Below are 12447 nucleotides of genomic sequence, written 5' to 3'. Positions count from 1 at the left end.
ACTTACTCTTTGATTTAGGGTAATTCAAATGAATTCAATTTTCTTTTCGATTTAGAGTAATTCAAACGAATTCAACTTGCTCTTCTATTTAGGTTAAGACTTAAAGACAGATGGGTTATGAATATGATCAATAACCCAATGAATATGCAAACATTAAATGAAAAATCTTGAAGGGTTATGTATCATGAGATGATCTGAAGAAGAAACGATATAGCAATGAAATGCCTTAGATCCAACAACCTAGATCATGAGATCAAGTAGGTAAAATCTTATTGCTGACAAAACAATGAAAGGGAAAGAAGTGCATTTTTTTGGGGTTTTGGTTGAAGCAAATGTAAAAGGGAAGAAGGGAAAAAAGTGAAGTTTTTTGGTTGAAGAAAATGTAAATGGGAAAAAGGGGAAAAAGTGAAGTTTTTTGGTTAAAGAAAATGTTAGACCAGTGCCTTGAGAGGGATATGGGGCCATGATAGAAGATTTAGGTGGGGTTTAGGTTTTAATGTGAGACATTATTGAGGGTACCAAGAATGTTTTCCTCTCAAGTGTTGACTAGGGCTAATAGATTTTCTCAAGAATGGATGGGGGGATTAGTTCTATAGGAATCCTCTAAGTACTAACAAGGTGATCTCAAAGGTTGGACAAGGAAGGAGGGAAGAGCCCTAAGATGTCCTAACCCAATGCAATGGAAGACTAGGGCTACTAGGTTTTCTCAAGAATGGATGGGGGGATTAGTTCTCTAGGAATCCTCTCTGAGTACTAACAAGGTAATATCAAAGGTTGTCCAAGGCAAGAGGGAAGAGGCTGCAGATGTCCTAGCCCAACACAATGGAAAAAACTTTCAATGGTTAAAGGGTAATGATAGGAAGACTGTACCTTGATTTACCCTTCCATGTGGAGCAAGATGCCCTCCTTTGTCCTTGTAGTGCCTTTTTCCTCCAATAAACCTAAAACATTATCATAGTCTAACGCTTGAAAAACATCTAAATAATCACTTAAAAAAATATAATGCACAAAAACTCTTTTAGGTTAAGTTTTTTCATTTTTCTTCAACAAATGAAAATGAGTGAGGCATTCTCCTTATATAGATAAGATTCCTTCTCAGTACAATATGTGTATACAATGTGCTAGTTGTGAACCATGAGAAAACGCCATTAGCTCATTTATAAACTATGAGCGAAATATGACAAGTGGACACAAAACATCCTCAAAATCCTCAAAATGGTCAAATTTCCTTAAAAGGGGCCACACATGTGTGCTAAAGGGGCCAAAAGAAGTGTCCTCTCCCATAAAATGTGCCCAAGGGTACCAAGAATGTTTGCCTCTCAAGCGTTGGCTAGGGCTACCAGGTTTTCTCAAGAATGGACGGGGGGAATTAGTTCTATAGGAATCCTCTCTTAGTACTAACAAGGTGATCTCAATAGTTGGCCAGGGCAAGAGGGAAGAGCCCTAAGACGTCCTAGCCCAACACAATGGAACAACACTTTAATGGTCAAAGGGTGAAGATAGGAAGACTATACCTTGATTTACCCTTCCAAATGGAGCAAGATGCCCTGCTTTGGCCTTGTATATTTTTTTCCTCCAGTAAAACTAAAAATTTATCATAGTCTTAACCTTGAAAAATATTTAAACAATCACTTAAAAAAATATAATCTGCAAGAACTCTTTTAGGTAAGTTTTATCATTAGGCTTCAACAAATGAAAATGAGTGAGGCATCATGATATAGATAAGAGGCCTTGCCAATACAAGATGTGTATACAATGTGATATTTGAAAACCATGAGCAAAAACCATTAGCTCATTTCTAAACTATGAGAAAAATACAACAAGTGGGCACAAAACATCCTCAAAATGCTTAAAATGGTAAAATTTCCTCAAAAGGTGCCACACATGTGCACTAAAGGAGCAAAAAGAAGTGCCATCTCTCGTAAAATGTTCCAATTCCATCAAATAAGGGAATAAAAGGTTGATAAGGGCCCAAGGACTAGGGTGTCCTACAACCAACTCTTAAAAGCTAGGAAGTGGACAAAACAAGGGGTAATAATGTCAATGTGTGGGTCTTCAAGTAGCGCACCTAGATAAAAAAAGGGGGTCAATTACCATGTCATCTGTAATTGTTGTAACAACCTATGACCTTGTGTAACCATTTCCTATGAGTCCTCATGTGCCTAAGAGAACTTCCATGTGTGTTCAGAAGAGGGAATAATCATGCATGTGTGAGAATAAGGTGTCCAATTAGGAAAGGGGCCATCTTTGAGTGATCCATTATAATGATGTGGCATCCTTGTCATTGCCTAATGTTGTTAAAAATTCTAGTGTGTTGACGTGTATCTCATTGAAGTACATGAAACCTAAGAAAAATGGTACAGATCCCAATGTTGATATATATATGGCCAAGTATAGGTATATGGATCTCAATGCAACAACATAAATCCCAATGTAGTGTCATGGATTTTGAGGCATGGTACATGGATCTTGTTACCACAAAATTTAGCATTCCCTAAGAAGGGAAACCCTATAGTACAAAAGGCTAGACCAAATTATAACATTGGGACAATGATGCACTGTCATCACAGCCAATACCCCCTGTTCTTTATGACCTTTCATCGATGGAAGGAGTTTGGGTGGAAGGAAATCACTTAAGATAGATATATGAATGATTAGGTATGATGTGATTCCACAAATCCCATCCAAGGAGAGACACAACAATGGCTCAATGCTTCAAAGAAGCTAAAATGCTCTCCAAGAAAATATTTTTAAGATGAAGAGATAAAGACCTAGGGTTTGAGATATGTGATGATAATAGGTATTCCTATATTCAAGACTCTAAGTGATGGGGTAAGACTCACACACCTCCCCCTATATCAGAAAAATTTGTTACCATTAATGCCTCATCTGGCAATTACCCTTGACTGCCAAAAGACATCATGCATTTCTAGTTAGAATGTAGATCCCAATTAAGAAAAAATGTGGGTTCTGAGACAAAATAAATACAATAGAGATAACTCACATAAGAGACTCATACATAAGAATGCGTGCACACACATGCTGTGAATCTATGAAATGTTGTTGAAACATCACAAATGTTCATACTACTATTGCATTCAGATCTGGTAATGTTGATAGCTACATGGTACATGATGGTGTAAATTGTCAGCCAATATCAGGAAGATCTATATGAGAAGGATTTTGTTCCTGTCTAGCCCATTTTTTTTTAGGAATGGCTCCTTGGCTTGACTAATGCACTACGTATCATGGTCGTAGACTATTCCTTCATGAGCTTTATTGAATATACATAGTATGCAAGTGTCATTATAAATATGAATTGTAAATGGGGATTCCCCCTTTGCTTTTATTTATTTATTTAAAAAAGAACATAAAGTGAGAGGTGATAGGGAACATTTCCTCTGTGTATCCTTAATTTGACATCTTGATGAGGTGGATTTGAGTGATAATAGTTCTTGATCCCTTCCTGGCATTAATTCTCACAAGGTTTGGACTATGTGAATAATGGATACAAGTCCAATGAAGGCCTTGAGGCTGAAAGGATGGTCATTGAACTCTAGTTGGATGCTGGGCTAGGGATATGGATGATGCATTGTAATGGAAGGGTGGGTATTCTCTTTTTTTTAGCCCACTTAACCCAAAGCAGGCTAGCTCCCTGCATCTTGGAGCCATAGAGGACACGTGTTTGATGATTGTCTCTAAGAGGTGTATCTCAGCCAATATATCTCTAGGAAGTGAAGTTCAAATCACTCTCTTGAATTAGGCAAGTGAACCATGTGTCTTGTTAAGACTAGGCTAGAAAGCATGCCTCAAAGTGAATCAAGGCCCTAATGAATGAACCCCCATGTATTTGTAGGTCTTTATAATCACAATCTCATCCCCTTGGAAGTAGAAGTGGTAGTTGGTGAGAGCTTGTTGAGACACACTGAAGTTTATAACCTTTGTTATATGAAGGTTAATTGTGAACTGTCAAAGGTCACAGATGTTGGATTAGGCATCAATCTGCCTTTGTAGAACTAAGGTTAATTGTGAATTGTCAAAGGTTCCAAATGTTGGATAAGGCATCAATATGTCTTTGTAGCTCCTTAGGTGAGTAGGCCAAGAGGATTATATTGTGGACAAATAAAAAGAAGGAAATCAAGACGTGGTATAGAAGACAACCATCACCATTATGCATCATAGATCCATATTAACCCCCAATCTGTTAAGAACTGACTCTTGAAGGGTTCACATATGGAATTTTTTGATTCCCCTCGGTGCTCAATAGATCTAGGGTCAGGATGCATCTATGGTATCTTATGGACTGTATCGTGAATTTTTAGATATTTTTGTTGTTGCAAATTTAGTTATAATATGAATCATGCTATTGAATTTCAAATTCCTATGACTTTCAAGTTCCTATGACTTTCAAATTCTAGAAACATCCTAATAACTTCTAATCTAGCTACAAGATCAAAGGTTTCTTCAAACTCAATTCCTTTTACCTTGGAATATCCCTTGCACACCAGTCTGACTTTATTTCTTACCACTTGTCCCTCTTCAATCAATTTGTTTTTAAACACCCACATGGTGCAAAAGATGTTTTTGTTTTTTGTTCTAGGGACTAGTTCCCAAATATTATTTTTCTCTATTTGATCAAACTCTTCATCCATTGCCTTTACCCAAATTTTATCACTTTCTTGATTGAAATTTTTGGGTTTCATTTGAGATAGTGGAGAAACATTTTTCGTGTCTAAGACTTCCTATAAAAAAATTTCTTGTCTAAAATCCTAGTTCTTTAGCTGCAATTATTTTACTCTTAGGATCTTGCTTTTGTACAAACCTGGATGGATTTGTTTGCCTCAAATAAGTCCTTTATACTTCTTCTTCTTCATCTGGTTCTACATATTCTTTAAAGACACACTCTCTATCATCTGATTTTTCATTTTCCTAAGGTTTTGGCAAACGTGGCAAGGCTTTATCTACCCTGACATTAATGCATTCAATGATCTTCTTGATTCTCTTCTTATAACACTGGTAGACTTTTCTTTTAACTGAATACCCAAGTAAAATACCTTCATCTACTCGAGAGTTTAATTTTTCTCAATTTTTCATCATTCCTCTTTATGTTGCATTTACTTCTGAAGACTTTGAGGTGTCTTCCTTATGCTAGTTTGCATTTCCATAACTTATAATGGATTTTGTCACTGTTAGGTATGAGTAGAGTTATGCTTGATAAATACACAACAACTTGACCTACTTCTCACCAGAAATTCTTTGCCACTTTTGCTTCATCCATCATTGCTCTTATCATTTCTTGAACTACTTTGTTCTTCTGTTCCACTACTCCATTATTCTATGGAGTTTTGGCCACTGAGTAGTGTCTTATGATCCCATTATCTCTACAAAATTCCTCAAATACACTAAAGGTGAATTCTCAACCTCTATTTTATCTTAGACATTTGATTTTCAAGTCCTTTTCATTTTACACTTGAGTCTTGAACACCTTGAACTTGCTAAGAGCTTCTGATTTTTCTTTTAAACGACATAATCGAGGTTGATTTGGTATAATCATCAACGAACAACTTCAAATACCTCTCTCCTCTTAGACTTTGTGTTCTTATAGTGTTTTAAATATTAGTGTGAATTCTAGCTCTAAGGGGATGTATTATGAATCTCTTTTATTTTAAAACGTATCCCTACATGATTTCAAAATTGGCATGATTTACTTATGGAGTTATCTACATTTTATAGTTTTGCCATGCATATTACTACCTTTGTCTTCGTGAATTTTCACAAGATTTTCAAGGTTCACATGGTCCATTTTTTGTGCCATTATCAAGTTTCATCTAACTATCTCAAGCAACACTTTACTCTATAATCATCAAAGAAATACACATTACTAGGAGACTTGATTGTTTTCCCTACTAATTTACTAATCTCAGCTTTCCCTATTTCACAATATTTAGACCAAAATGTTACATCATAGCCATGATCACACATTTGGATCAATCTTAAGATATTTTGCTTTAGGCCATGTACATAAAAGACTTTCTTGGCTTTGGTCTTCTTATCTAAACTTAATATTACTCTTTCTCTTATCTGAGCTGGTACAATATTTCCAAATTAACACTTCCTTTCCTAACTTCTTTTAGAAGTAGGAATTTACTTTTGTCTCCAATCACATGCTTTGAAAACCTAATATCAATATACCATTTCCATTCTTAATCATGGGCATATGGTGAAAATCCACACTCTTCAAACATCTCTAGTTTTTGTTTCCATTTCTTTATGCTCCCTTGATGTGCATATTGCTCAAGAACCCGTTTCCTACGACGGTTAAATAATCTACTTTTGCATTCACTAGACTTGTGTCCAAATTTGTTACAATTGAAATTTTCATTCAATATCATTCATGAGGGGGGGTGGGGGGATGAATTTATCTTTCCAGCAGAAGAGTCCCTAGCTCTAGAATTTGAGAAATGTCTAGATCTAACATATTCATTTTTGACAAACCTATTAGCTTTACACTCAATAGGATTTTTCCTGAAGTTAAGATAAGAGTAATAATTTCTATAAAATAATGTCGTGTACTTGAAATTGTGTGGGTGTTTCATAGGACTAGATTTGTTGAATTTCAATTATCTATTTTTTTGGTGCACAAGTTTGCATTGAGGAATATTCATGGATTTGACAATATTAGAATTTTCAAAATTGTTTCTTTTCTCATTACTTCCTTTGTCTTCACTATTTTTTCTTGTGAGTGCATTTCATAGCTTTGAGGGGATTTTTTTGTAGAGGACTTGGTGCTTGACTCAATGTTTAAGGACTATTGAGGGTTTGTGTATCCTAGGGATGTTTTGATTATAGGGATGTTTGACACTGAGAATGCTATTTTGACTTTTTGATCCTTTGACAAACTTTATCTTTAGAGCCATATTATCTTTTGATTTATCGATATATATTCTTAGGGAGACAACTTCTAGCTCTAGCTTATGAAAATTCTTTTTCCATTTTGTCACCTCACTTATAATAACTTCCTCTTTTTTCCTTACTTCATCAAGTTGAATTTTCAAGTAGATAATATCTTCTTCATATTCCCTTGAATCTCTCTTTCCTTGCTTCTTGGATAATTCTAGCTTTAGAAACTTATTCTTATCTTCTAAATTGTCATGGATCTTTTGTTTGTCTTTTAGTTGTTGTACCAAAATTTCTTAGTCTAATTACCTCTTCTAATTTCACTTTCTAAATATTAAATGTTTCATCATTAGAGTCATAAATATCTTCATTTATTCTCAATTATTGTTCCTTCAATTGTCTATTCTTCCTTGTGGTCTTATTTAGTTAATACTAAGCACTGGTATTCTTTGGTTCAAGATCAACCACTCCTTCAACTTTTTCTTCAAAGTTTGAATTGTCTTTAAATTTCAAAATGGAGTCCAAAGCGATAAGAAAGCATTCATTATTCTATTCATTGGATGATTTTTCGTTGCTAGCTTCAAATGAGTTATTGTCTTCTTTAACATAGAAAATATGCTTTCTTTGATTCTTTCCCTTCTTTTTCTTGTTTCTCAACTTTAGTATAAGTAATTTTTGAAGCAAAATAACCAGATTTGCCTGAATACAAGCATTTAAAACGAATCTTACCTTTATATTTACTTGATCCTCTCTTTAACTTCCTCCTAAATTGAGCCATTTATTGATATGAATCACAATTAGAGCAATCTTGATATTCTTTAGATTTCTTTGAAGCTTTGAAGGTTGCCTCGTTTGGTTTTAATTTCTCTTTCCAATTCTCATTTCATTTTTTGAGAGTTCCTTGAAGTTGTTCCATGGTGAGAGTGTTGAGAACTTTCATCTCTTCTATAGGAGAGATCTTGGAATTGAATCTCATAGGAAGAGAACTCAATACTTTATGCAAAACTATGTTATCTTATAGTTTCTCATTAATCCCTCTAATCATGTTAGGCACCTCATTAACTATAAGAAAATAATTAGCCATATTCACATCCTCATTAATCTTTAAACTTTAAAATATCATTCTATAAGTATGTTGATTGGATAGAATGTACTCCCAACAGTGAGGGGATCTCCCTGGTGTAGGGTCCAATTGGACTCTACATCGTTTGGTCTAGGAGTCCCATCTGGTATGTGGGCCTCACTACCATATCTTTAATTAAGATTTTTCTTCGGAGAATACAAGCATAAACATAAGAAAACAAACAAAACTTTAAAAAATGAAAGTAACCTACAAAAATATAATATAACATATACCATGAATAGAAACAACATAACTTTAAAACATGAACCTCAAGAAAAGTAGTGTTAGCAAAGCTTCTAATTAGATCCACACATACATGTAAAGGTAAGTGTATCAACCATGAATAATTTCGTAATTAATAACCATATAAAAGCATAAGTGAGTCTACAATCACACAATGATAAAATGATAACGTCAATAAAACAGTTTATCAACACAAGAATAAGCCAAAGTTCAAGGAACTTTAAAACATTAAGTTGATAATATCCATAGCACCATCACATAAGACATCCATCAAATCCACAAGTGGAAATAGGAAATTACTTTTTTCATTCACCAAAAGATCCCTTAGTTCTCGAAGAATACGCACAAAAGTAAGTCCAAAGCCAAAAGTCCTTTACAATGTGTCATGCGGGCATATTTATAGAAAGAGGAGTGACCTTTCATCTACCTCGTGAATGTTGAGCTAGTTATAGAAAATAGGACCTTGAAGGATACTCAGGAAATTTTCTACAAATTCTTATGAATTTGAGTTACCTATGGGCATAGGTATCTCATTTATTTTCAATGTGGTTTATTTGTATCCCTATCAAGTTGGTGATGAAATTGCGTCTAAACCAAATGAGAGTTGTGGAGAATTTAGTGAACAAAGATGGATGAAGCAAATTCCTATGAAAAAGGTTCTAGAAGCTGAAAGAATTGGCAACATCGAAGTTGAAAAACACACCAGGGGGAAGAGTCTCTGCAATAATTAGTGAAGTGGAAAGGTCATCCAGTTGAATATTCTACTTTCATGAATGTTTCATCTCTATAGAAAGAAGGTTATTCTATCGAAGACCTTATGTGCAGGAGCTCATCAACTTTTCTTTCCTAGGAAGCCTGATGTAGGTGCATTGATGGAGCACAAACTTAATGAAGACTGGACAAAGCTTGCCAATGTGATGGGATGGTCACATGGAAATGTTGGGGGGAAAAGATATTTGTTTATAAATTGTAAATTTTTAATTCGGGAGGAGTTTTGACTTTTTAATAAGTGGAGATATTTTCTGTTGTAAATATTATTTTAGTTTCCTTGTTTGTATAGAATATGGAACAATTCATACCTTGTGACTATTGGTTGTCCCATGTTGGCTTTCTTTTTAAAGAGAACAACTGCCTAAAATAAAGAGATATGGAGGGTAACGAAAGGCTCGTGGTTCTCTATTAAATTATGGTCTTGTTGCATTTCATTGTAATTTCCTTCTGTGTGAATAAGGAAGTGTTGTTTTCTGTGTGAATGGCATAATTGAATAGCCAATAGGACTATAAATTGATATGGTTTAAAATTGAATCAAAATCTAGTGTTTGAAGCAATTCATTGTCTTCTTATAAGCTGTGGTTAATCATAATTTTTTTCTTATGCATTTTTTATCTTTGGAAGTTAGTACTTATTCCATCAAATTACATTAATAATATGAGCGTTGAAGCCTTAATCATTGTGATTGTTCATACATTTTGTGTATTCCTATCGAAATGGTCACACAACTTGTAGAGGAATGTGCCACAATGTTCCAAAGTGGGAATGCGAGATAGTTACAGTGAGCTAAGCATTGAAACAGAGCACCATTGTTTCAAACATTGTCACATCCTTTTGATTGGAATTCATACCATTACCTTTGAGCGAGAGTTTCATCCTTGATGAGGAAAGGCGATTAGGATCATTCTCAGAGTTGGGAGACGAGTCAAGGCCGTGGAGAATCAATTTTACAAAGAACCAAAATTCCTTTACAATGTGTCATGCGGGCATATTTATAGAAAGGGGAGTGACCTTTCATCTACCTCGTGACTGTTGAGCTACCTATAGAAAATAGGACCTTGCAGGATACTCAGGAAATTTTCTACAAATTCTTATGAATTTGAGTTACCTATGGGCATAGATATCTCACTTATTTTCAATGTGGTTGATTTGTATCCTATCAAGATAGTCATGAAAGTGCATCTAAAACAAATAAGAGTTGTGGAGAATTTAGTGAACAAAGATGGATGAAGCAAATTCCTATGAAAAAGGTTCTAGAAGCTAAAAGAATTTCGAAATCAAAGTTGCAAAACACACCAGGGGGAAGCGTATCTGCAATAATTAGTGAAATGGAAAGGTCCCCCGGTTGAAAATTCTACTTGGATGAATGTTTCAGCTATACAGAAAGAATGTTATTCTATCGATGACCTTATGGGCAGGAGCTCATAAAATTTTCTTTCCTAGGAAGCATGATGTAGTTGCATTAATGGAGCACAAACTTAATGAAGACTGGACAAAGCATGCTAATGTGATGGGATGGTCACATGGCAATGCTGGGGGAAAAAGATATTTGTTTAGAAATTGTAAATATTTAATTCGGGAGTAGTTTTTACTTTTTAATAAGTGGAGATATTTTTTGTTGTAAATATTATTTTAGTTTCCTTGTTTGTATAGAATATGGAACGATTCATATCTTGTGACTATTATTTGTCCGATGTTGGCTTTCTTTTTAAAGAGAACAAGTGCCTAAAATAAAGAGAGAGGGAGGATAAGGAAGGGCTCATGGTTCTTTGTGAAATTATAGTCTTGTTGCATTTCATTGTACTTTCGTTCTGTGTGAATAAGGAAGTGTTGTTTTCTGTGTGAATGGCATAGTTGAATAGCCAATGGGAATGTAAATTGATATGGTTTAAAATTGAATCGAAATCTAGTGTTTGAAGCAATTCATTATCTTCTTATAAACTATGGTTAATTGTAATTTTGTTCTTATGCGTTGTTTATCTTTGGAAGTCAGTACATATTCCATCATATTACATTAATAATATGAGCGTTGAAGTCTTAATCATTGTGATTGTTCATATATTTTGTGTATTCCTATCGAAATGGTCACACAAATTGTAGAGAAAGGTTCCACAATGTTCTAAAGTGGGAATGTAAGGTAGTTAAAGTGAGTTAAGCATTGAAACAGAACACCATTGTTTTGAACATTGTCACATCCTTTTGATTGTAATTCATACCATTACCTTTGAGTGAGAGTTTCATCCTTGATGAGGAAAGGTGATTAGGATCATTCCCGAAGTTGGGAGACAAGTCAAGGCCGTGGAGAATCAATTTTACAGAGAGCCAAAAGTCCTTTACAATGTGTCATGCAGGCATATTTATAGAAAGAGAAGTAACCTTTCATCTACGTCATGACTATTGAGCTACCTATAGAAAATAAGACCTTGCAGGATACTCAGGAAATTTTCTACAAATTCTTTTGAATTTGAGTTAGCTATGGGCATAGGTATCTCACTTATTTTCAATGTGGTTGATTTGTATCCCTATCAAGCTGGTGATGAAAGCGCATCTATAATAAATGAAAGTTTTGGAGAATTTAGTCAACAAAGATGGATGAAGCAAATTCCTATTAAAAAGGTTCTAGAAGATGAAAGAATTTTCGACACCAAAGTTGCAAAACAAAGTGGGGGGAGAGCATCCGCAATAATTAGTGAAGTGAAAAGGTCCCCCGGTTGAATATTCTACTTCGATGAATGTTTTAGCTCGATAGAAAGAAGGTTATTATGTCGAAGACCTTATGGGCAGGAGCTCATAAACTTTTCTTTCGTAGGAAGCCTGATGTAGGTGCATTGATGGAGCACAAACTTAATGAAGATTGGACAAATCATTCCAATGTGATGGGAAGGTCACATGGCAATGCTGGGGGAAAAAGATATTTGTTTAGAAATTGTAAATATTTAATTCAGGAGTAGTTTTGACTTTTTAATAAGTGGAGATATTTTTTGTTGTAAATATTATTTTTGTTTCCTTATTTGTGTAGAATATGGAACGATTCATATCTTGTGACTATTGGTTGTCCCATGTTGGCTTTCTTTTTAAGGAGAACAAGTGCCTAAAATAAAGAGAGAGGGAGGATAAGGAAAGGCTCGTGGTTCTCTGTGAAATTATAGTCTTGTTGCATTTCATTGTGCTTTCCTTTTGTGTGAATAAGGAAGTATTGTTTGTTGTGTGAATGGAATAGTTGAATAGCCAATGGGAGTGTAAATTGATATGGTTTAAAATTGTATCGAAATCTAGTGTTTGAAGAAATTTGTTGTCTTCTTATAAACTGTGGTTAATCATAATTTTGTTCTTATCCATTGTTTATCTTTGGCAGTCAATACTTATTCCATCAAATTACATTAATAATATGAGCATTGAAGCCTTAATCATT

The 12447-nt window shown here is 34.6% G+C and overlaps 1 pseudogene; it reads left to right on the top strand.

Moving 5' to 3' along the window:
* Positions 1 to 12447, top strand: part of LOC149255573 ((R)-linalool synthase 2, chloroplastic-like) — a 149499-nt pseudogene that overhangs the window by 35242 nt on the left and 101810 nt on the right.

The sequence above is a fragment of the Pinus tabuliformis genome, chromosome 7 (genome assembly GCF_031772625.1).
Source record: "Pinus tabuliformis cultivar Carrire ecotype Pingquan chromosome 7, CPIR1, whole genome shotgun sequence".
In the NCBI taxonomy this organism is placed as follows: Eukaryota; Viridiplantae; Streptophyta; class Pinopsida; order Pinales; family Pinaceae; genus Pinus; species Pinus tabuliformis.
This window is presented reverse-complemented; position numbering and strand designations above follow the sequence as displayed.